This window comes from Taudactylus pleione, unplaced genomic scaffold, assembly GCF_031769625.1.
Source record: "Taudactylus pleione unplaced genomic scaffold, aTauple2 ptg000041l, whole genome shotgun sequence".
NCBI lineage: Eukaryota > Metazoa > Chordata > Amphibia > Anura > Myobatrachidae > Taudactylus > Taudactylus pleione.
The window spans coordinates 66,142,447-66,165,993 of NW_028284443.1; the positions used below are offsets into that span (position 1 = coordinate 66,142,447).

The following is a 23,547-nucleotide window of genomic DNA, read 5'->3' on the forward strand; positions in this document are numbered from 1 at the left end:
GATAAAGAGATAAGCATAGTTTTTATTTATTTATTTTTATGTGTAGTCTCTCTTACTAATTCTGTGATATTATTGTAATAAATATGTTTTTAATTCACTTTTGTCTTGGAGACATTCCTATGGTGAATGAATGGTATATACAGGCACTGGGGGTCTATTTACTAAGCATTGGATGGAGATAAAGTGAATGGAGATAAAGTCCCAACCAATCAGCTCCTAAATGCCATGTCATAGTATGTGTTTGAAAAGACAGTTAAGAGCTGATTGGTTGGGACTTTAACTCCATTCACTTTATCTCCACCCAAGACTTAGTAAATAGACCCCTTGGCACTTTAAATTTAAATACATGGTTTGATTTATACACACTATTGCATATTAAGCACCTTTAGGCACTCTTATCCAATTTCACTGCTATAGCTAGTGTACATTCATTTATTATCACTGAAATGAAAGGCAAAACCAGCCTTTAAACAAATCACTGCTTTAAATCATGCATCCAAAATGGCCAAAACACTGTGACTGTGATAAATCACTGTTCATTACATTTTCTTATTTGTTCTAATACTGCTTAGGGCAGGATGTACTAAGCTAAAAAATGTGATAAAACCTCAGAAAATGCAGTTTCCAATCGGATCCCTCCCAGCTTCTCCCGCGGGATACGGGTCCTTCCTTGGGGGTCCCAGGCCAACTAAGTTTATTCCTCCAATAAAATTGACAGCACAACCTGTTGGGTCACACTGGCCCCAATGCTCCTTGTCTCCAGACTGCGCAGTCTTCCCTGACCGGCAGCCTCACAGCAACACTGCCAGGAACTGGCTCCCAGCAGCAGACATGATGTAATACATTGCAATGCAGCCGGGAGGCAGCCAGGGAGGGTGCAGACTTGGCCAGGTCAGGGCAATGTTTGCAACAGTATGGGGCCTGGAAATGTGTGGTGTGGTGGCCCCTCTGCAACTGCTCTATCCACCTGTCCGCCCCCCATTTAATCCGGCCCTGATTGTACATTCTATAGTGAATGTGTACAATGTTTAAACCAAATACAGCATTCAGTATTTTTGAAATGGTAAAGACAACAACAAATAAGGATTACTGTTTATTAATGTAAAATATGTATATTCTGGTACAGATGCCTATACTTATTGTAAAAACTGAGTATTCTAAAATGTTATTGTCTTTTTCAATACTCAGCTGCAAGGCTCCTGCCAAAAGGCGACATCCACAAGGTGATGATGATGTGGAACTTGCTTAAGAGTTCTAAACAAATAGAAGTGATAGAAAAGTGCAATCAGACCATGGTTTGCCAGGCATGTACAATACTTCAATGTTGTTGTGTAACATTTCCGCCAATAACATTGCAACATTTAGGGCAATCTAAACATATCAAAGGCAATACAGATGGCAAACCATTCACAGTTTGCAATTATGTCTGAAAGACAGTGGTATGTAAACTTGCATGCACCCTTATATTCCTGTATTTGTTAAAACACCATGCTTCAACTAAGGCAGTGATTCTCAAAATATCAGTCCTCAGGACCCCACACAGTTCACATTTTGCAGGTCACCCAGCAGGTGCACAGGTGTAATAATTACTCACTGACACATTTTAAAAGATCCACAGGTGGAGATAATTATTTCACTTGTGATTCTGTGAGGAGACCTGGAAAACATGCACTGTTTGCGGTCCTGAGGACCAAGTTTGAGAACCTGTGAACTTGGTGATTACATGAACTTTACTTAGTCACTACTGAAACCATCTTTGTCCAAGCATGGAGATCCTGAAAGTCTGGCTTGTATGGGGAAACAGATTAATAGGGACAATGTAGTTTAGAATGAACAAGCATCTTACATGTACTTTCCTCTTTTCAGGGCCTTCTCAAATTAATTCAAAACACTATCACCACACAGAAGCCAACATTGAGGAGACAGAGGAATGGCAGCAGCCTCAGCCCACACACACACCTTCACCCATCCCATATCCCATTGGATACATTCAGGTAGTTCTACTAGATCCACTACTAGCAGCCAAACAACACCACCACCAATCTCTGCTCCCAACAGTCCCCCCAAGGCACAATGTGGGAGATGTATTATAGCAGCACTATTCAAGCCACTATAACTCTTCCTGCTTCGCCTCTTTACCAAGCTGAAGCAAGAAGCAGAACCCATGAGATGTATTAATATCTCATCTGACAGAGTGAAAACTCCACCCTCTGGAAATCCCTGTCAGAGCACACAGCGCATTAGCCTAGTGCTGATGCACTGTGTCCAATGGCGTAACTATAGAGGGTGTAGGGGGTGTGCTTGTTATGAGGCTCGGCAGTTTAGGGGGCCCACCAGTCCAGCAAGTGTCCTCCTACACCCTCTGTATCATGGCCAGCCAAGTTGCTGATGCAACTTGGAATGCTGGTCTCTGAAATGATCAGAGACTAAAGACACCTCTGATTGCTTCATAGGCAAGTGTTCCCAGTGATGCAGTGCGAGGAGCCTGCGTCTGCTGCTGGATCTAATCAGATCCAGTCAGCAGCAGCGTCTTCGCGGGGAGCTGACAGCGTGGACTGGAGTGTGAAGAGAGGTAAGTACTGCACGGGAGAAGGGGGCCACAGCATAAGGGGCAGTACTAGAAGCATAATGAGGGCACAGCATAAAGGGCATTACTGGGGGCACTGCATTAGAGGCATTACTGGGGGCACTGCATAATGGACACTATTGGGGCACTGCATAATGGGCACTGCATAAGGGGCTCTAATACAGGGGGCATTGCATAATGGGCACAACTACAGGGGGCATTGCATAATGGGCACAACTACAGGGGGTACTGCATAATGGGCACAAATACAAAGGGAATTGTATAATGGGCACTGCATAAAGGGGCACAACTACAGGGGGTATTGCATAATGAGAACAACTACAGGGGCACTGTATAGGTAGACATGTGGAGGCTCCGAGGAAATTTTGCTATGGGGCTCCCATACCTCTGGTTATGCCCTTAATTGTGTCTCCCTTCCCGGCCAGCTCCACTGGGCATGCATGAAATCTCGCAAGCATCACAAGATCTCGTGTGCAGCCCGGCAGCCGCCGCAGCAAGAACAGTGTTGTCCCTATTGTGGTGATAGGTCAACGACAAGTACAGCTGTCAATATCGATAGCTGCAGCTGTCGTAAGGTCAATGCCACTGACTGTTCATACATTGCCTGGAATATTGGAACACTATCTTGTAGATAGCAGCTCCGATAATGACAAGGACGCCCCTGTCAATTACCACCCAACCCCACAATAATACATGGGGAAGAAGCGGTATCAGTGCACATATGGCCATAACTAGGATGGTGTGACATGTGCCATGGCATAGGGCACCAGAGTGCAGGGGGCATTGTTTGGCATCCCCTGACAATTTTCTGTTTAGAATCATTCTCACTTGTAGCTTCATCTTCTTTGATCCTCAGTATCTCCTGACTGCCCCTATCTTGTCTGTGGCTGATTCACCCTCCATGTTGTCATCTCCCCAAGCACTTTCAGTTACATCGTCCTTTATTTAATGCACACATTTTGGGACTCAAATCTGCCAGTGATATTTGCTGCATATACTGTACACTACAAGCAACACTCTTTCCATACATTCAGCCGGTTATCTACACTACCAGCTCAAGGCTTGTACACACCTGTTCTGATACACAAATCTTGCTGCAGGCAGTGCTTGTCAAGAGCCTGGCTGAGCCCGGGTTAAGGGAGTGTGGCCTAATCGCATGAGGCATGGCCCGCCCCCTTAAGAAGAAAAAAAGAAAACAACAGGCACTGCACACTGGGGAGGGGGCATTGTGAGCCCCTTCAGCTCAGTGCATATCCAGGGGGGGCACAATCAGGATGATTGCTCCCCCCAAAGGCAGAGGAGACTGCTGCTGCTCCCTTAACAGCCCAGCACACAGCAGCGTGCATGGGCATCTTAAGAGAGGAGGGGGCCCGTGTGCACTCCCTGTGCATCTGACAGGGAGGAGGGGGCAGTGTCGGTCGGGCCCCCGCAGGGCCTCTCCAGTATGCCTGGGCCCAAGTAATTAGTACCCGCTCCTCCCTCCCTCTCTGCATCCCTGGCTACAGGTGCAGCTTCACCAGCTCTCTCCTAAATCTAGAACTGGTGGGTTACACTGCAAAATTATTGTGCATCGTCACTGCTGTCATTGGATACACACTGTATTTGGCTCAGTTACCTGGATAATAAAGGCACAAAGGGATTGGTTCCCCTTGAAAAATCAGATTTGTCATGCCCCCTCACCATGAGACCAATCTCCTTTTTCGGGCACATGCCAAATGTCCCTATTTAAAAAATGGGGGGAAGGAGGGGGCCACCAATGCCCTTTCTGGCCCAGGGCATGAAAAGTCTCTGAGTGCACATAACATGCGCTGATACCACTCCTCCTCCATATAGCTCCTTCATACATCTCCCCCAGGTAGGGGTAGAGACAGCACACCCCACAAAAAAGCACTGAGTGCTTAGATATGTTGAACAATATATATTGTTTATATTTTTTGTGAGTTCAGTAAAATATTTGGCAAAAAAGATTTTTGTTTGTGATGTTTTTTACTACTAACATAACGTGTGTGTAAATAGTATGAAATAACAATTGTGAGAATGGGTACAGGGTCATATTTTGTTTTGTGGATGTTTGTAAATTTAATTAAAAAAACCACAGTTTGTTTGGAAAATTATCTATTTTAACTACACTTACCATATGCAGATGACTAAAGATAAATAGCAGCACCTCACATGAGTAATTGTAAGTTTTAGACTTTGTTTTGCACAAACATGTGAAGTATGTTATATGTGAAGTACTGGTGTATGATCCTCTCATGAACTTCATCTCCCTTCTCCATATTGACCACATCTTTATATGTTGAAGCATCAGCTGTCTCCTCGCTGAATGCCTCTATGTCCCTAAGATCTGACCTATCTTGTCCCAGGGCAATGTTGTGTAGCATACAGCGGGCATTAACAATGTCACCAACTTTCTTTGGCTCATAGAGCAGAATTCCTCCTGACCTAGCCAGACAGCAGAACCTGCTCTTCCAGAGGCCAAGGTGTGCTCTGTAATGTTCCTGTTGGCAATCAGGGGCGTATCTATAATGGGTGCAGGGTGTGTGGTGCCCACGGGCCCCCGGGTCCAGGGGGCCCGCACCGCACATCCTGCAGTCATACTTTGTATTACTTACGTATCCGAAGTACCGCGTCGGGTCTCCCAGCACTTTCAAAACCCCGGAAAATGGCTGTGAGGAAATCACCGGGAAAATGACGGACACGCCATTTCCCCGATGATCTGCGCATGCACAATAGACCCTGGGCACACGCTAGTGCCCAGAATCTATTCTGCGGTGGCCGGCCAGCCGTGTCAGTCGGCTGCCGTCCACCAGAGTGAGAGGAGGGGGCCCGTCTCAGGGGATGCACACAGGCCTCCTCCTCTCTAAAGACGCCCCCTGGTGGCAATTCTAAGATTGTTATATTTATGCTGAGCCAGGTCACGTGTTCTTGGCAGAAGTGTCATGAGCCAGGTTTGACACCCGAATCACCGGGTGGTTCTAGAGAGGTAAAAATTTTAAAAAGCATATCAGGAAACCGTTTACATACTCATCACACCTGGGTTGTTTAATGTTGAACATGAAGGAACAGTATCTAATTAACTTGGAAGCTAGTTCAAACAGATTTGAAAACATGGTTCCCTACACAGATGCTGAAAATAATTAAAAACGATGTATTTTGAGTAGAGATGAGCGGGTCCGGTTCCCTGAGAACCGTACCCACCTGAACTTTGAGGATCCAGGGCGATCCGAGGCACCCCTCGGATCTCTCCTCCTGCCCCGGATCTCTAATCAAGGCAAAACCTCGCAATCCTCTGTTGGATCTCGAGGTTTGCCTATTTAAAAATCTCTTTGCCTTCAATGGGCATAGTGTTGATTGGCTGAAAGAGCAGTCTGTCATGGCTCTCAGCCAATCAGCCTTAAGCCCATTGAATGCAGGGAAAAAAGAAGATGGCGCTGGTTCCTGCGGATGGCACCCCCCACTGCCGTCACACCTGCTGCTGGCAACCCCCGCTGCCAACACACCAGCTGTCAGCACCCCCACTGCTGACACTGCCGGCAGCCCCGCTGCTGGCACTACTGGCTCCCCCATGTTCCCGAACACCCTGCATTGAGAACACCCCTGCACTACCGACACAGTCAGCAAACCTGCACTGAGGACACCGCCAGCACTCTCACACTGCCATTCCATGTACTGAGGATACCGTCAGCAACCCTCGCACTGCCGACACCCCCACTCTGCTGACACCACCGGTACCCTTCACTGAGGACACAGGGCCTGATTCAGAGCCGGACGCTATTTGCGAACGGTCATTCAGAAAAAGGGGCCGGCTATTTAAATTGAGCGCTCTTTCTTTGCGGTCTGTTGACGTCTCTAAGTCTGAGCAAGCGAACGAAACATGCGCTCGCTATTTTGTAAAGCCGCCCCCTGGCCGTTCGCATCATACGTCATCTCCGCTATTTATTAGATTAATCGAGTACATTGAAAGGCGTCTCGACTGCTCGCAGTGCTTGTGGTTGGATTTTCCTACCGTAATCATGCGAACAGTTTAGGCTAAGAGACAACCAAATGACGTGGCCGATGACGCTGCTTTAATTATGCACACCCATTAAACGCCCGTTTTGACCGTTTGGCACTCCTGCGTTCGGATCTCCACTCCCCGCTTTCAAGCACCTTCCCCTGTTACCACCCACAAACGCCTCATTCTGTCACTCAACTTAGCAGGCCCTCGCTGTTTTGCGAGCGCACGATTTCTGACCGCAATGACTGGTTGGCGCATGCGCATTATGACCCATATGCATGCGCAGATGTGCGAACATCGCTCGGAGTGAGCGAGCAGCCGCTTACGAGCGGCTCTGAATCAGGCCCACAGTCAGCAACCCCCACACTGCTGACACAGCCAGCAAACCTGCACTAGAGACACCGCTGGCGCTGCTGACATCGCCGGTACTCTTCACTGAGAAAAAATTATATTGTGTGATGGTCAAAATTTATTGGAAATGACTGGAAATAAATTATATTGAGGTTAATAATACTCTAATGGTGCTCTGATGCCAATGTGGGTACAGTCTAAGGCTCCATGTATATTAGGGAACCTGGAGTGCCTATAGAAGGCTGACTCATGACTGGGGAATGAGATATATGTATGCCCCATTTTCTTCAAAGCATAGAGCATTTGAGTTAAATGCCTGGGAAAAGTGGCCTGTGTAATCCCCAACATGGGTGTAACTACCATAAATGCAGGGGGCAGGTCTGACATCAGAAATTGTGGAGTAAAATAGGTAGAGCCTTCCCTGTCATACTCCCTCCCCTATCATACTCCCTGACATGCTACAGAGTTTTGATATAAAACTGTGTGTTTATACATGTGTGCCTCCCCAGCTATTGACTTCACTGCCCCAAACCACCCTGTTTTTGCAACTCCAGTCCTGCAGTGTCTCTCCAGCTCCAGACAGAACCCCTTCTGCCTCCCCCAGCTAGGACCCCCTTCTGTCTGTGTCCAGTCAGCCCCCCTTATGTGTCACCAGCCATCCCCCTTTTATATCACCAGTCACACTTGTGCCTCAAGCCAGCCCCAGCTTATGTGTTTCCAGCCAGTCCAACTTTTATGTCACCAGTCACCCCATTTTTATGTCACCAGCCAGCCCCCCATCTTTGTCTCCAGCCAGCCCCCTTATGTGTGCCATCAGCCAGCCCCCTTTTATGTCACCAGCCACACTTGTGCCTCCAGCCACCCCCAACTTGTGTGTTTCCAGCCAGCCCTCCTTTTATGTCACCAGTCACCCCCCTTTTATGTCACCAGCCAGCCCCCCATCTGTGTCTCCAGCCAGTCCCCTTCTGTGTGTCATCAGCCAGCCTGTGTGCCTCCAGCCAGCCCAGCATCACTCACTTACTTTACTTTGGTAGCTGCTCCTCTTAATCTCATGGATCCTCTCAGCGGTGCAGCATGACATCACAAGTGCTGCACAGCATTAAAAGAAAACACTTTTTTATACATACACCTGTCTCCGAGCTGGCTGCCTGTAAAAGCGACCTGACACAGGGTAGCCAGATGGCTATGGGCCTGCCAAGCTACTAAGGGAAGCTCTGGAAACTATTCCAAGCTCCCGGGAGCCTGGGGTGGTGGGAACCAGGGGCGGGCCCCCTTTTCTGTCCTGGCCCAGGACTTCAGTCCTGGCAGTCCCCCCCCCCCCGCCCCTGATGGCGGCCCCGGCAAGGGGTGCAACTGCTATGGGGCCAAGAGCTTAGGGGGGCCCATATTCATTGTCAAAGTTACATGTAATATACAGTTTTCAGCATTGCGTAGTACATAGGGGCCCTTACAATCTTTTGCTATTGGGCCTTCATACAGCTTGTTATGCCCCTGATCCCCAATACCCTAGAGATAACAGACTGAAACAAGCCTGTTGCAAAGGAGTGCAGGGCACACATAATTTATGCAAACGAGGCACTGCATAGTACTACCAGACAGCAGTACTAAGTCATCTTGCACCTGCTCATATAAGTTCAGGAGGTTTGAGCAATTAAGTCTAAAAAGCTGCAGCACCTCCTGATCTGAGAGGTAGTCCAGGTACATCCACAATCTATAGGTTCGTCTGCCACTGGATCTGGTGACGCTCCTGCGCCCTTTGGGTTGGGTGTGAAATACCGGCAATTGAGATGCGGCCTGTCAATGACCGACAGCGACATCTCGATGCTGACAATCCCGACAGAGGAACAGTAAGTACTGTAACCCTGCCCTGTTTACCCCCTAACCCTCCTTTCCTGTATCCTAACATTAACCCTCCCTACCCCGCACCCAAACCCTTAACCTTCCTGTTAGAGCCTAAACCTAACCCTACCTCCTTAGTGCTTAACCCTAACCATCCCCCTTAGTGCCTTACCCTAACCTTCCCCCAGGTGGTGCCTAACCCTTACCCCCCCTGTCCGCAGCCTAACCTTAACCTCCCCCCTCCCACAGCCTAACCCTAACTCCCCCTGTGGTGCCTAAACCTAACCTCCCCCCACTGTGGCTTACCCGCCCCACTATACTTACAATCGGGATGCCGGCTGTTGGGATTCTGGCATCAGCATCTCCACTCATGTCATGATTCTGGCGCAGGTCTTCTGGACATAGTTTAGAATTCCGGAGCCGGGATTTGGCAGCCGACATCCCGGCTGTAGGTTTATTGACTCCACCCATGCACATCTCATAGGAGTTCAGAAGAATCGCCATTGCTACACCCACACAGGTGAAATGGAGGTAGGTGTGATTTATATAGGGCTTTGATACGTGGAAAACATCTGGAGAGTGAAGAGAAGGGTTGATGCGAGTTTAGTGCAAGATTGCATGTCCTTGTAGTCTGTTACATTAGTCGCACTTACATCACAAAAAACTTGCATTTCTTAGAATCTAAGGAGTCTATTTACTAAGCCTTGGATGGGGATAAAGTCGATGGAGATAAGGTGCCAGCCAAACAGCTACTACCTGTCATATTTCAAACACAGCCTGTGACATGGCAGGAGATGATTGGCTGGTACCTTATCTCCGTTAACTTTATCTCCATCCAATGCTTAGTAAATATACCGTTCAGACCCTATTACATATACCCCATAGGGTGGGATCTACCAAACATAAAAATGTGATAAATTCTCCAAAAACTGCAGTTTTTGGAGGTTTATCACAATACATTACTCCATATATATGAAAAAGGGTCTAGATCAGATATCATAGATTGTTCTCTTCCTGATTTCTTCCACAGTACTTCACACCACTGACTCCCCTGACAACCGTGATCAAGGAAAGACGTATGCCATCTATTACAAATGTAAAAGATGCAAAAAGAAGGCACATTGTAAAGATCTGTCTCGGCAGGCGCCTTTTTATCCTTGCTGAGACAGACCTTTACAACAAGGCATAAAGTTGCTCATAGCAATCAATCAACTTCTAACTGTTATTTTTCTAGTACCTCCTGTAAATTGACAGAAGATGATTAGTTGCTATAGGCAACTTCTCCACTGTATATCTCTGCAAGATTTTATAAATCTTCCCCAAAGGGCACTAATTAAAAGCAAAGTCAAAAAGCAGAATAAAAAAGTCTATGCTTTTCAGGGCATATGGCTTGTCAGTAGAGATGAGTGGGTTCGGATCTCAGAGATCCTAACCCACCCGAATTTTGGGGATTTGGGGCGATCTGAGCTAAGCTCGGATCTCCCTGCCTGCCCCGGATCCCTCACCAGAGGCAAAACCTTGCAATTCTGCTGTCAGGTCGCAAGGTTTTGTTTTGAGCGGGCTTAACACTGATTTGCTGAGAGAGCCGTCTGTCACGGCTCTCAGCCAATCAGCATTAAGCCCATTGAAAATGCACAGAAAGAGAAAAAAAGAAGAAGGCGCCCGCCTCCTGACACCGCTGGCACCCCCCACTGCCGACACAGACGCAACCCCACTGGCAGCATCCCCCACTGCCGACACCACAGCTGCCCACATTCCTGCACTACTGCCCCACATACTGAGGACACCATCAGCGACCCCCACACAGCCGACACTGCTGATACTCCCACACTGAGGACACCACCAGCACCCCTTTACTGCCAACACTGTCAGAACACATGCACTGAGGACACCGCTGGCACACCCGCTCTGCCGACACCCTGCATTGAGAACACCCCTGCACTGCCGACACAGTCAGCAAACCTGCACTGAGGACACCGCAGGCATCCCCGCTCTGCCGACACCACCGGCACCCTGCACTAAAGACGCCGCTGGCACCCCCGCACTGCCGACATAGCCAGCAAACCTGCACTAAAGACACCGCTGGCACCCCCGCACTGCCAACACAGCCAGCAAACCTGCACTAAAGACACTGCTGGCACCCCCACACTGCCGACATAGCCAGCAAACGTGCACTAAAGACACCGCTGGCACCCCCGCACTGCAAACACAGCCAGCAAACCTGTACTAAAGACACTGCTGGCACCCCCGCACTGCCGACACAGCCAGCAAACCTGCACTAAAGACACCGCTGGCACCCCCGCACTGCTGACACAGCCAGCAAACCTGCACTAAAGACACCGCTGGCACCCCCGCACTGCCGACAACACCGGTACCCTTCACCGAGGACACTGCCAGCACCGCAGCACTGCCATTCCATGTACTGAGGACAACGTCAGCAACCCCGCTCTGCCGACACTGCTGTCACAGTAAGTGCACTGTTGGTGTATCCAACCCACGCTGTATAACACACTGTATCAGTGTTGGAAATTAGAAGCTGAACTGCCACATGTTAGTGCCGCCCACTGTGTCACTTAGCTTACTCAGCCAGCTAGCTGGATGCAACCTTTTGGCTTTAACTAGATGAAGCAAATAATATTGTGAGGTGGTAAAAATTTATTGGAAATTACTGGAAATAAATGTTATTGAGGTTAATTATACGGTAGGAACAAAAACAGGCCCATTTTACAGCATGTCCATGAGCTTGGGTGACATTTTTTTATTTTACCAAGAACCAGGACTTCTACAAAGACAAGGGGACTGATCACAACAAGGTAAGTATGAAGTGTGAATGAGTGTGTGTAATAAAGGCTTAAAACATTCCATGTGTGTGTCCTGCCATTTTTGTAATATTTTCTTTACAGTTGAACTATTGGTACAATCAGGTCCTTTATGTCTGGACATGCTGGTATGTGTGGGTCTCAGGCCAGTGCAGGCTTGCTAGGACCTGTAGATCCACTGTAAAGAACAATATTAAGTCTATCTTTCAAACATTATTCCCATCACCCACCGCCACCATGGGTGCAAGGAAAATCCCTGGGCTGGTTGATCCTCAGTGAGGCCATTTTATTTTTGGTGTCCCAAATCTCAGAGGATTTCCAGCCTTGGGCTGACCAGATTGCGGCTGGTTTTAAATTTTGGGAGGGTGACCCCATGCTGTGTGAGTCCCTGCTATAGTGTAAGCCCCAATGACCGTGCAGTGAGGTCAATGGCTGGGGGGCACACATGGAAATGGGTCTGATTGCTGGGAGCCTGTTTCAACCCCTACTCACTGTAACTCTCCCCTCACTAAACTAAGCTTCAGTGTCCATTGATTCTCCTACCTGCATCACTGTGTCTTCTCTTGCTGTTTTTGATGAGCTCCAATCTTTAAACACTACAGTGCCTTTTCTGGTCACATTACACATCCAAGGTGTCCATCAGTGCTCAAGGCACGCCCCCCCATACTCAGAGGCATGCCTCTATTAGCTCTCTTTCGCTGCCTGTGGTATGGCACCGCCCCAGCTCTGCAAGCAGTGTCTGACTATACAGAAGCAAGTGCTTGCTGCCTCATTTCTCATCTCTCTGCAGTCCCAGAGATCTCCACAAAGCTGGTGAGTGTTAACTATAAAAATGATTACAATAATAAATTTTGACCCAATGTCACGACTGGCTGTATGGAATACCCTACTGTGGGGTGCAAGCTGAGGTTCAGGACTGAAGGGGGGATCTGAGATGTGGGGCCTGTACACAAGATCTCATCCATTAATACCAGTCATTGAAGAGACCAGTACAAAGGTGCGGAGTATAACCAGCCGGGAGGTGCTCGCCAGTGACCCCTCCAAGCGGGATATGGGCTTAGCTGCACCCAGCTGGCAGGTCGCGGTCCTTTGCACTGGTGACTGATACTGTGAGAAATGGAGAATCTTGTTACAGTGGCCCTAGGGAATATTTCTACAAGAAATATGCTATACCCTAGTATAGCTTCTAATATATACCGCAGGGTCTAGGAGGCACAATGGCACAGTGGATTGGATGCTGTAGTGACTGAGGCTGGATGCAGTAGTAACTGCAGAACTGAGTCAGGATACTGTGGTGACAGTGGTATTTGAGACCGGATGCAGTAGTGACTGCAGAACTGAGGCTGGATGCAGTACTGACTGCAGAACTGAGGGCCTGATTCAGAGCCGCTCGTAAGCGGCCGCTCGTTCGCTCCGAGTGATGTTCGCACAACCACGCATGCGTATGGATTGTAATACGCTTGCGCGAACCAGTCATTGCGGTCGGAAATTGTGTGCTCGCAAAACAGCGAATGCCTGCTAATTTGAGTGACAGAATGAGGCGTTTGTGGGTGGTAACAGGGGAAGGTGCTTGAAAACGAGGAGTGGAGATCCGAATGCAGGCGTGCCAAACGGTCAAAACGGGCATTTTAAGGGTGTGCATAATTAACAAAGCAGCGTCATCAACCACGTCACTTGGTTGTCTTTTAGACTGAACTGCTCGCATGAATGCGGTGGGAAAATCCAACCACAAGCACTGTGAACAGTTCAAATGCCTTTCGATGTACTCGATTAATCTAATAAATAGCGGAGATGACGTATGATGCGAACGGCCAGGGGGCGTTTTATAAAAAATAGCGAGTGCATGTTTCGTTCGCTCGTTCAGACATAGAGACGTCAACAGACCGCAAAGAGCGAGCGCTCTATTTAAATATCCGTCCCCTTTTTCTGAACGAGCGAGCGCAAATAGCGTCCGGCTCTGAATCAGGCCCTGAGGCTGGATGCTATAGTGACAGCTGTATTGAGGCTGGATGCTGAAAGCACTGGAGAGATATTCAGAGCACACTGGAGCACAATGATTAGGTATTTGCTACAAGCACAGGAGAGATATACTGAACTCACTGAGCACAATGATTAGGTATTTGCTGTGAGCACAGGAGAGATATACTGAACTCACTGAGCACAATGATTAGGTATTTGTTGTGAGCACAGGAGATATATACTGAACTCACTGAGCACAATGATTAGGTATTTGCTGTGAGGACAGGAGAGATATACTGAACTCACTGAGCACAATGATTAGGTATTTGCTGCAAGCCCAGGAGAGATATACTGAACTCACTGAGCACAATGATTAGGTATTTGCTGTAAGCACAGGAGAGACATTCAGTACACACTGAAGCACAAGAGTCGGCACTGGTAATCACAGGAGTAACACAAGGACAGACCTGGAACGAAGTAGCATCAGCAGACACTGGAAAACAACAACATTGCTCAGGCAACTTCCTGGCGCAGAGGTGAGAGATAGCCGCTCCTAGGCTGAACCCTGACAGTACCCAACCCCTTCAGGGTGGACACCAGACACCCACGAAGGCTCAAATGGAACTTCTCAGAAGGACAGAACAAGAAAAGTGAATATCTCCAGATAATCCTTCTTGGGCTTAAAACTTCAAAAAAACTTGAAGAGATCTTCACTATGAGTACACAAAAAATGTTTTTACTTGAAAACATCAAAAAATCTTGCTTGAAAATATAGGAAGAGTTGGATTCCACAAAACTTGAAGAAAGCAACTTCCAGAATTACTATGAGGACTTTGTAGCTTTACCAAGCTTGAGCTGATATTTGGTACGGAATGACGTTTTCTTCTTTCGTAGAGATGGCTCCTGTACCATATTGTCTTGACACGGAAGTAAGATGGTACATCTAAGTTTAATATCCGACGGTGGTGAAATCAACTCAAAACCTTTATCAGAAAAGGAAATCAAAGACAAATCCACAGGAATAAATTCCTTAATCAGAGCTGTACTGATAGCTCCCACATCCAGCAGAATAGGATCCTTGGAATCAATAAGTGGATTGACCCACTCCAAAGCTCTCCCCCTAAAGTTCAAAATGAGAAACTTAACAAGATTGGTGGGAGTGATACCACAAGATGGATCAGTTCTAATTAGGGTGTCAAAGTGTTTCAGCAACGTAGTGTATTGAGTGAGGCACCTCTCCATCAAAAACTATTGGCATCGATTTATTAGACGATTCTTGAGCTGCAGAATCTCCCTTGGAGGCAACATCACTTAGAGATTCTCTCGACTGAGGCTTGCATGAAACAACTAAACTTGAGTTCGTCCTTCAAACTGATAGAAGAACTCGAAGGAGACAAAAAAATTGGAGCTGGTATTTATTAGCAACCGAAGGCCATCTTCATCAATAATTTTAATCCCTAAATTATTTGCTTTTTTTCCTCTTGGACTCTCCACCATCACATCCAAGTAATTCATTTTAGTACTGATATTTTCGAAGACTTTGCCTCCAAACTCTTCTATCATTGCCTTCTTAGTTATGGATTCCAACACTCCGGTAAACGCAAATGTCAGACCTCCCAAACATTTACTTGTGCCTAGGGAATTCTGCTTGTCATTGAAATTTGTAAAACTAGTCCTGCTTTTGGGAAAAAGAGTAACTGAAAAAGGCACATCACTAGAAACCTCCTTTCGGGGAGAGAGACTTGAACCCCCCTCCTGGGATGTAATACTTGAAAACCCTTGCTGGGGTATAAGATTTTAAATCCTGTCCTGGGGCTAGAGACTAGAAACCCCCTCCTGGGGTGTTACACTAGAAAACCCCTGCTGGGGTATACAACTAGAAACCTCCTGTGAGGCTTGAAACCCCCTCCTGGGGTGTGAAATCGAAGGACCATTTTTTTGGTATGAAATTTGAAACCCCCTCTTGAGGTATGAAACTCAAACTCCACTCCTGTGGTATATGACTTGAGACCCCCTCCTGGGGTACTAGACTCGAGGCCCCCTCCTGGGGTATAACACTGGGAATCCCATCCTGGGGTAAGATACTTGGATCCCCATCCTGGGGTAGGATACTTAAAATCCATTTCTGGGGAATAGCACTTGAAACTCCCTCTTGTGGCATGACACTAGAAACCCCCTCCTGGGGCATAGCATTAGAAAACCCCTGTTGGGGTACATCCCTTGAACCTCTGTCTTGGATATAAGGATTAGAGACCCCCTCCTGGGGTATATAACTCGAATTGGAAACTTCATCCTGAGGCGAGAAACTTATAATCTCCTTCTGGAGTGAACTCAAAACTAAGACCCTCTCCTGCAGTACGAGACCTGAGACCCCCTCCTGGAGTACAAGACTTGAAATCCCCTTCTGGGGAAGCTGACTTGGCTTTTCCTTTCGGGGTACGAAATAGGAAACCTCATTTTGGGATGCAAGAACAGAGACTTCCTCCTGGGGTGAATGACTCAAAACCCCCTTCTTGAGGTATGAAACTTGAAACCCTTTTTTGGGGTGTAACACTTGAAATGAAGGCCCTCTCCTGGGGTGTGAAACTTGAAACAAAGGCCCCCCCTGGGGCGTGAAACTCGAAATGAAGGCCCTCTCCTGGGGTGTGAAACTCGAAACAAAAGCCTCCTCCTGGGGTGTGAAACTTGTAACTCTTCCTTGGGGAACAACACCAGAGGACCCCTCCTGGGGAATTATACTTGCAACCCCTGCTTGGGGTGAGAGACTTGAAATTGAAGGCCCCTCCTTGGGTATGAGACTTGTTACCCCCTCTTGGGGAGTGAAACTTGAACTTGAAGCCCCCTCCTGGGGGGCAGGTGGGGAGTTTGAATGGGGCGGTACACCTGTCAAACCACAATGCAGGTTTCCTATGGCGAGCTCAGGGAGGAAAAAAACCTCCTGTGGAGCAGAAGGGAAACCTTCTTGGGTTGCGAAATGTGAAATTGGAGCCTCCTCTAGGGGCACGGAACTTGTAACCCCTTCCAAGGGTAGAACACCAGAAAACCCCACCTGGGGTACTAGACTGGTAGCCCCGTCTTGGGGAACAGAACTTGTACCCCCCCTCTCAGGGTGAAAGATTCAAAATTGAAGCCCCCTCCTGGGGCATGGAACTTGAAACACCTCCCTGGGGTAAAACTCTTGAAAATCCATCCTGGGGTATGGGATTTGTAAACCCTTCTTGGGGTGAGTAACTTGAAACTCTCTTTAGGGATATGAGACTTGAAGCCCCGTCTTGGGGTGAGAGACTTAGAACCCCTTCATGGGGTATATTACTCGATACTTCCTTCTGAGGAACAAAACTTAAAACCCCTCCTTGGGGTATGTCACTTGAACTCCCTCCTTTGGATGAGGAGCTTGAAGCTTTGTCTTGAGATATAAGACTTAAAATCACCTCCTGGGGAGAGCCACTTATTTCCCCCCCTGGGGTACAGTACTTGAAGTTAAAGAGTTTAAGACTGGTTTACTACATAACTTCTCAGGGACAACTGACTGAAGACCTCCTACCTTTCTTAGACAAGGAAAGAAGCATCTTGTAACTGGACCCTAGTTGTAAACTTCTTTTTGTTTTGAAAGTGTCTCTTTTTTGTTTGAAATGGAAGGAGTAGCGATCACCAGTGATGACGGGGAAGAACTTGAAGTGCCGTCTTTGAAGAGCACACCCTTGTCCCCACCTCTAGAAGGATGAAGAGCACAGTCTCGGATAAAATGGTCATCATAACCACAATACAGGCATAGTTGTAGTTTCCGGCGGCTCTGACGTTCCCTCTCCGATAGCTTGGGACGCAGGAAGTTTCGATGCCTTACTCCAGCCTCCCTGACGGTGATGTTAGATACATCAGGGGTAGTACTAGAGGACTTAGAAAAAAGTTGGAATATCTTGGGGAGAAGACATTGGAATTGTTCCAAAAAGCTGAGAAAAACTTATAAGGAGGTTATGTTCACTGGAAACAGTTGCCGACGTAGATAGGGGATCTCCGGAAGACAGATTTGAAGACTCAAAGCTTTCCCCAGATGTATAAGGGGGTGAAATATGAGACTCAGAAAAACCAGACACAGGAAGTTTTGTTGATAACACTTGAGAAATAGCTGGAGACGATACAGAAGGAGTAAAAAATTTTCCTTTGAATAACCACGAAAATTCTTGCAGGTGTTGCCCCACAACCCGCAGAAATGTCTCATGAGTGTCCACTCGAGAGAGCAGCTCAAAAACCTCCACCTTATCCTCCAACTCAGCGGCTTGCATATTTGTATGGCCTGAGCAAACTGTCACGACTGGCTGTATGGAATTCCCTACTGTGGGGTGCAAGCTGAGGTTCAGGACTGAAGGGGGGATCTGAGACGTGGGGCCTGTACACAAGATCTCCTCATCCACGAATACCAGTCGTTGACGAGACCTGTACAAAGGTGCGGAGTCTAACCAGCTGGGAGGTGTTTGCCAGTGACCCCTCCAAGCAGGATATGGGCTTAGCTGCACCCAGTTGGAAGGTGGCGGTCCTTTGCACTGGTGACTGATACCATGTGAAATGGAGAATCTCGTTACGGTGGCCCTAGGGAATATTTCTACAAGAAATATGCTATACCCTAGTATAGCTTCTAATATATACCGCATGGTCTAGGAGGCACAATGGCACAGTGGATTGGATGCTGTAGTGACTGAGGCTGGATGCAGTAGTAACTGCAGAACTGAGTCAGGATACTGTGGTGACAGTGGTATTTGAGACCGGATGCAGTAGTGACTGCAGAATTGAGGCTGGATGCAGTACTGACTGCAGAACTGAGGCTGGATGCTATAGTGACAGCTGTATTGAGGCTGGATGCTGAAAGCACTGGAGAGATTCTGAACTCACTGTAGCACAATGCTTTGGTATTTGCTGCAAGCACTGGAGAGATATTCAGAGCACACTGGAGCACAATGATTAGGTATTTGCTGCAAGCACAGGAGAGATATACTGAACTCACTGAGCACAATGATTAGGTATTTGCTGAAAGCACAGGAGAGACATTCAGAACACACTGGAGCACAATGATTAGGTAATTGCTGCAAGCACAGGAGAGATATACTGAACTCACTGAGCACAATGATTAGGTATTTGTAATCACAGAAGTAACACAAGGACAGACCTGGAACGAAGTAGCATCAGCAGACACTGGAAAACAACAACACTGCTCAGGCAACTTCCTGGAGTTCTGGATAGGGATATATACCAAGGGGTAGCAGATGATTGGAGAAGGTAACCGAGATCATGTTACCATTGGTTGGGATACTGTGGCATGATAGGAACTGTCATGGCGGCGCCCATGCTAGGAACTCCAATCACCAACACACACAGCTGACCATGGAAGTTCGCAAGCACCTAAGGCAGAATGCTCAGCACCTCGCCCATCACTGCACCAGACGTCTGACCGAATGAGAAGTCAGGGGAAGCCGGTGCAGAGGTGAGAGATAGCTGATCCTAGGCTGAACCCTGACACCCAAGCCTTAAACATATAGCGGAATTGCTGCATAATTGGTTGGGTATTGAGGTCTCCTGGTGGGGCGCCTCGCGGCATTCAAAATGACGATTCTGCCAAAGTTAATGTACTTATTCTGGCCCATTCCTTTCTTGGTTCCAAAACAATATCTAATCAAGGCTCGTAAACTCATAGTGTCCTATATCTAGAAGGGTAAAACACCACGGTTAGCCTACCAGCGCTTGACTAAACCTAAGAATCAGGGGGGTTACAAATTCCGGGATGCAATCAGGAAGCCGGCTGACGTAAGATCGACAGCCGGCTTCCCGACTGCTTTATCCCGGCGAGGGTTAAATGACAGGTGTATAAATCTAGATGCCTGTCATTTTTCCAATGCCGGGCGCTGCGAGCGGACAGCTGCGGGGGGGAGGGTTAGGTTTAGGGCTCCCGGGGGGAACTTAGGGTTAGGCACTCCCCTGGGAGGGTTAGGCTAGGGGGAGGGAGCATCAGGGTTAGGTACCCCTGGGGGGAGGTTAGGGTAGGGCACCCCCGGGGGACTTAGGTTTAGGCAGAGGGGAATGGGGGGTTAGGTTTAGGCACTTAGAGGGGGGATTAGGGTTAGGCACAGGGTGGGAGGTTAGGGTTAGGCAGCCCTAAGGGGGTTAGGGTTAATGGGGTTAGGTTAGTAAGTACTCACCTACGGACGATCGGGATTTCCAGCGATGTCGGGCTGCCGCTGTCGGGATCTCTTCATTTGTCTGCCTGACGCTGATGGGATTCAAACTCCAGGCCATGCGGCCGCCGGTATTTCATAACGCTTCCCAAATTCCAGACCTAGTTATGTATCAGTCAGCTTGCTTAGTTTCTCAAATTAGTGATTGGTTTCTTCCCCCCAACATTAAACCATGGGTTGACCTAGAAAGGGCATTACTAGACGAATTCCCTTTGGAAGATCAAATTTTGACTCCCAAACAAATGTGCCCTCTACTAAAACATACCCCTAGAGCAATTATTGACTCCCTTAAATTGTGGCATGAAATGGTAATTAAGTCTAAATGTATTAAATTACCGGCTAGAACTTTATCTTTAGCCGCTATTTCCTGTCTGATGCCAGATATATCGGTAAAGTTCTGGCGTTCTCGCGGGATAGAATCTATTGCTGACATCTCGAGTCCTACCTCACTCATCTTGTTCGCTCAAATACAATCTCAATTTCAATTACCACATGGAGAATTATTTACATATCTCCATATTCAACATTGGCTGGTTAGTGCTACGAAATTGGGCGGTCCTCTGGAACTACCCGCACCAGATTTTTTGGCTATACTGAGGGTTCTATAGGTTTTTGGTATACTAAGGCCCTCATTCAGAGCCACTCGCTATTTGCGGTCGTTCGTTCTAAAACAAGGGGTGGCTATTCAAATGAACCGTTCGCTGTTTGCGGTCTGTTCACGCCTCTCTGTCTGAACGAGCGAACAAAACTTGCGTTCGTTTTTTTGAAAAATACACCCCCTGGCCGCTCGCATCCTACGTCATGTCCGCTATTTATTAGATTAATCGAGTACATCGACAAGGGTATGAACTGCTCGCTATTCTTGGGGTTGGTGTTTGCTACCACAATTTTGCGAGCAGTTCTGACTATAAAATAACCCAGTGACGTGGTCAATGACGCTGCTGTTTTAAATATGCACACCCATAAAACGCCCGTTTTGACCTTTAAGCACGCCTGCGTTCTGATTTCCACTCCCCATTTTCAAGCACCTTCCCCTGTTACCACCCACATACGCCTCTTTCTGTCACTCAAAATAGCAGGCATTCGCTATTTTGCGAGCACATGAATTTCGGCCGCACTGACTGGTTAGTGCATGCGTATAACGATCCGTACGCATGCGCAGTTGGGCTAACATCGCTCGGAACTAACGAGCGGCCGCTTACGAGCGGCTCTGAATCAGGCCCTAAGTGCCTTGAGGCTTGCCCCCCAGTCAAATTCAAGTCCCAAGACCAGTGGGAGTCAGATCTTCAGGAGTCATATACTCTCCAACAATGGGAATCTGTATACACCACTGCCCACAAACTGTCTAGGTGTTATAATCATTTGGAGTTACAATATACTTATATATAGTTAAATACTTCATAGGTTATACTTTACCCCAGCCAAACTACATGTAATGTGGCCAGCACAATCAAAATACTGCTGGAGATGCAATGTGAACGAGGGAGACATATTATATATTTTCTGGAGTTGTTCTCATCTTACTGTTTTGTGGCATGCTATATTTGACTTGATTTCCAAGGTTTTAAAAGTGAGTGTACAGCCATTCCCATCTTTAGCACTACTACACATTTACCCCTCAAATTTGTCCAAAAGTGAATGCTATATAATGGGACATATTCTAATAACAGCCAAAACAGCTACAATAGCACAATTATGGAATCATCTAACCTACCTACTATCTATAAGATTATCCATAAGGTACAATTTGCTTTTCTGATGGAAACAGCAGAAGTTGCTTATTCCACGTCCACCTCCACACCAATGATGCGTTGGTTTCAGTGGCATGAATATGTAACTGAAGGCGAGGGTGCAGACCTTCTACTTAGAGATATGCCCTGATTATAAATTATCTGTCTGATTTCTATATTACATTTGTCTTTTTTTGTTTGCTACTTATATATGGTAATGTTTATTGTGTATTACGGCACCTCCCCCCCCCCCTCTCCCTTCCGTTTTTCCTTTCTTTTGTTGTATAACCTTGACTCCAGATTTCTGTAGTTTATTTTATTTTATTTCTTGTTGTGATATATTGTATATGTGTATGTTTTTTGAAAATTCAATAAAAAATCCATTGGGAAAAAAAAATGATTACAATAAACTAAGAAGTTTATGTTATAATTAGGGGTGAGCGGGTTCAGGTTTCTGAAATCCGAACCCCCCCGAGCCCCCCCGATCCGAGGCCGATCCGAGTCAGGCTCGACTTTTCCCGCGTCGGCGCCATTTTCTCACTCGGCTGTGGACAGTGAAGAGGGAGGGTGGGAGTTAGGGCTGGCTGGGCTGTGTAGTGTAGTGTAGTGCAGTGTAGTGTTGTGCTGTGCTGCTGTTGTCCATAGGGGCTGTGTCCACTCCTCCAAAGTCCATAGGGGCTGGCTGTGTTGTGCTGTGCTGCTGTTGTCCATAGGGGCTGTGTCCACTCCTCCAAAGTCCATAGGGGCTGGCTGGACTGTATTGTGCAGTCAGTTGTCCACTCCAAAGTCCTGTGCAGTGCCCCAGTCCTAAAGGGGTGCTGTAGTGTTGTCCAGGGGGTGCTCTGTCCATCAGGGGTATTCCCCCAAGTGCAAAAAAAATAAATATTTTTTCTGTGTTTCTGAATTGTGTGCACAGTAGCCGCACGTGCATCAACAAAGTAGTGCCAAGCGTGCGCCTGTGTCATAAGTAAAGGGCCGTCTGGCTTGACCGTTAAAGGGTGCTGTAACCCCCAAAGTGCACTCCAAACAAAATAAAAAAATATTTTCTGTGTTTGTGAAATGTGTACACTGTGGCTGCACGTGCATCAACAAAGGAGCAGCGCCAAGGGTGCGCCTGTGTCATAATTAAAAGGCCGGCTGGCTTGTCCGTTAAAGGGTGGTGTAACCCTCAAAGTGCGCTTCACAAAAAATAAAAAATTCTCCTTTTTTTCTGTCTTTGTGATTTGTGTGGGCTGTAGCTGCACCTGCATCCTAAAAGCAGCAGCGACAAGCGTGCGTCTGTCTGTTAAAGGGTGGTGTAACCCCCAAAGTGCACTCCAACAAAAATAAAACATTTTCTTCTGTGTTTGTGAATTGTGTGCACTGTACGTGCATCCTCAAAACAGCAGCGCCAAGCGTGCGTCTGTGTGTTAAAGGGTGGTGTAACCCTCAAAGTGCGCTCCACAAAAAATAAAAAATAAAAATGTTTCCGTCTTTGTGAATTGTGTGCACTGTAGCTGCACGTGCATCAACAAAGGAGCAGTGCCAAGCGTGTGCCTGTGTCCCATAAGTAAAGAGCTGGCTGGCTCATTTCTTAAAGGGTGGTGTAACCCACAAAGTGCACTAGTCTCCAACAAAAATAAAAAAATATTTTCTGTGTTTGTGTGCGCCTTAGCCACACGTATATATCAATAGAACATAAATGGAGGACCAAACTTTCTCCGATAAAAATAAAATAGGGAAAGATCAAGAACCACTTCCTCCTAGTGTTGAAGCTGCTGCCACTAGTCATGACATAGACGATAACATGCCATCAACGTCGTCTGCCAAGGCCGATGCCCAATGTCATACTAGAGGGCACATACAATCCCAAATGACAAAGTTCAGGAAAATGACCTTAAAAAAAACATTTAAATCATCTGAGGAGAAACGTAAACTTGCCAATATGCCATTTACGACACGGAGTGGCAAGGAACGGCTAAGGTCGTTCTCTATGTTCATGACTAGTGGTTCAGCTTCACATGACGATGGAAGCCCTCCTCCCGCTAAAAAAATCAAA

At 47.2% G+C, this 23,547-nt stretch overlaps 1 protein-coding gene across 1 annotated transcript in view; it reads right to left on the reverse strand.

The window, feature by feature from the left end:
• Positions 1-860: 860 nt before the first annotated feature.
• NDFIP2 (Nedd4 family interacting protein 2) overlaps positions 861-23,547 on the reverse strand; it is a 345,019-nt gene continuing 322,332 nt past the window's right edge. The window contains exon 10 of the transcript XR_015872919.1: positions 861-1,254. The gene's annotated coding sequence lies outside the window, so the exon portion shown is untranslated. The remainder of the gene's footprint in view (positions 1,255-23,547) is intronic.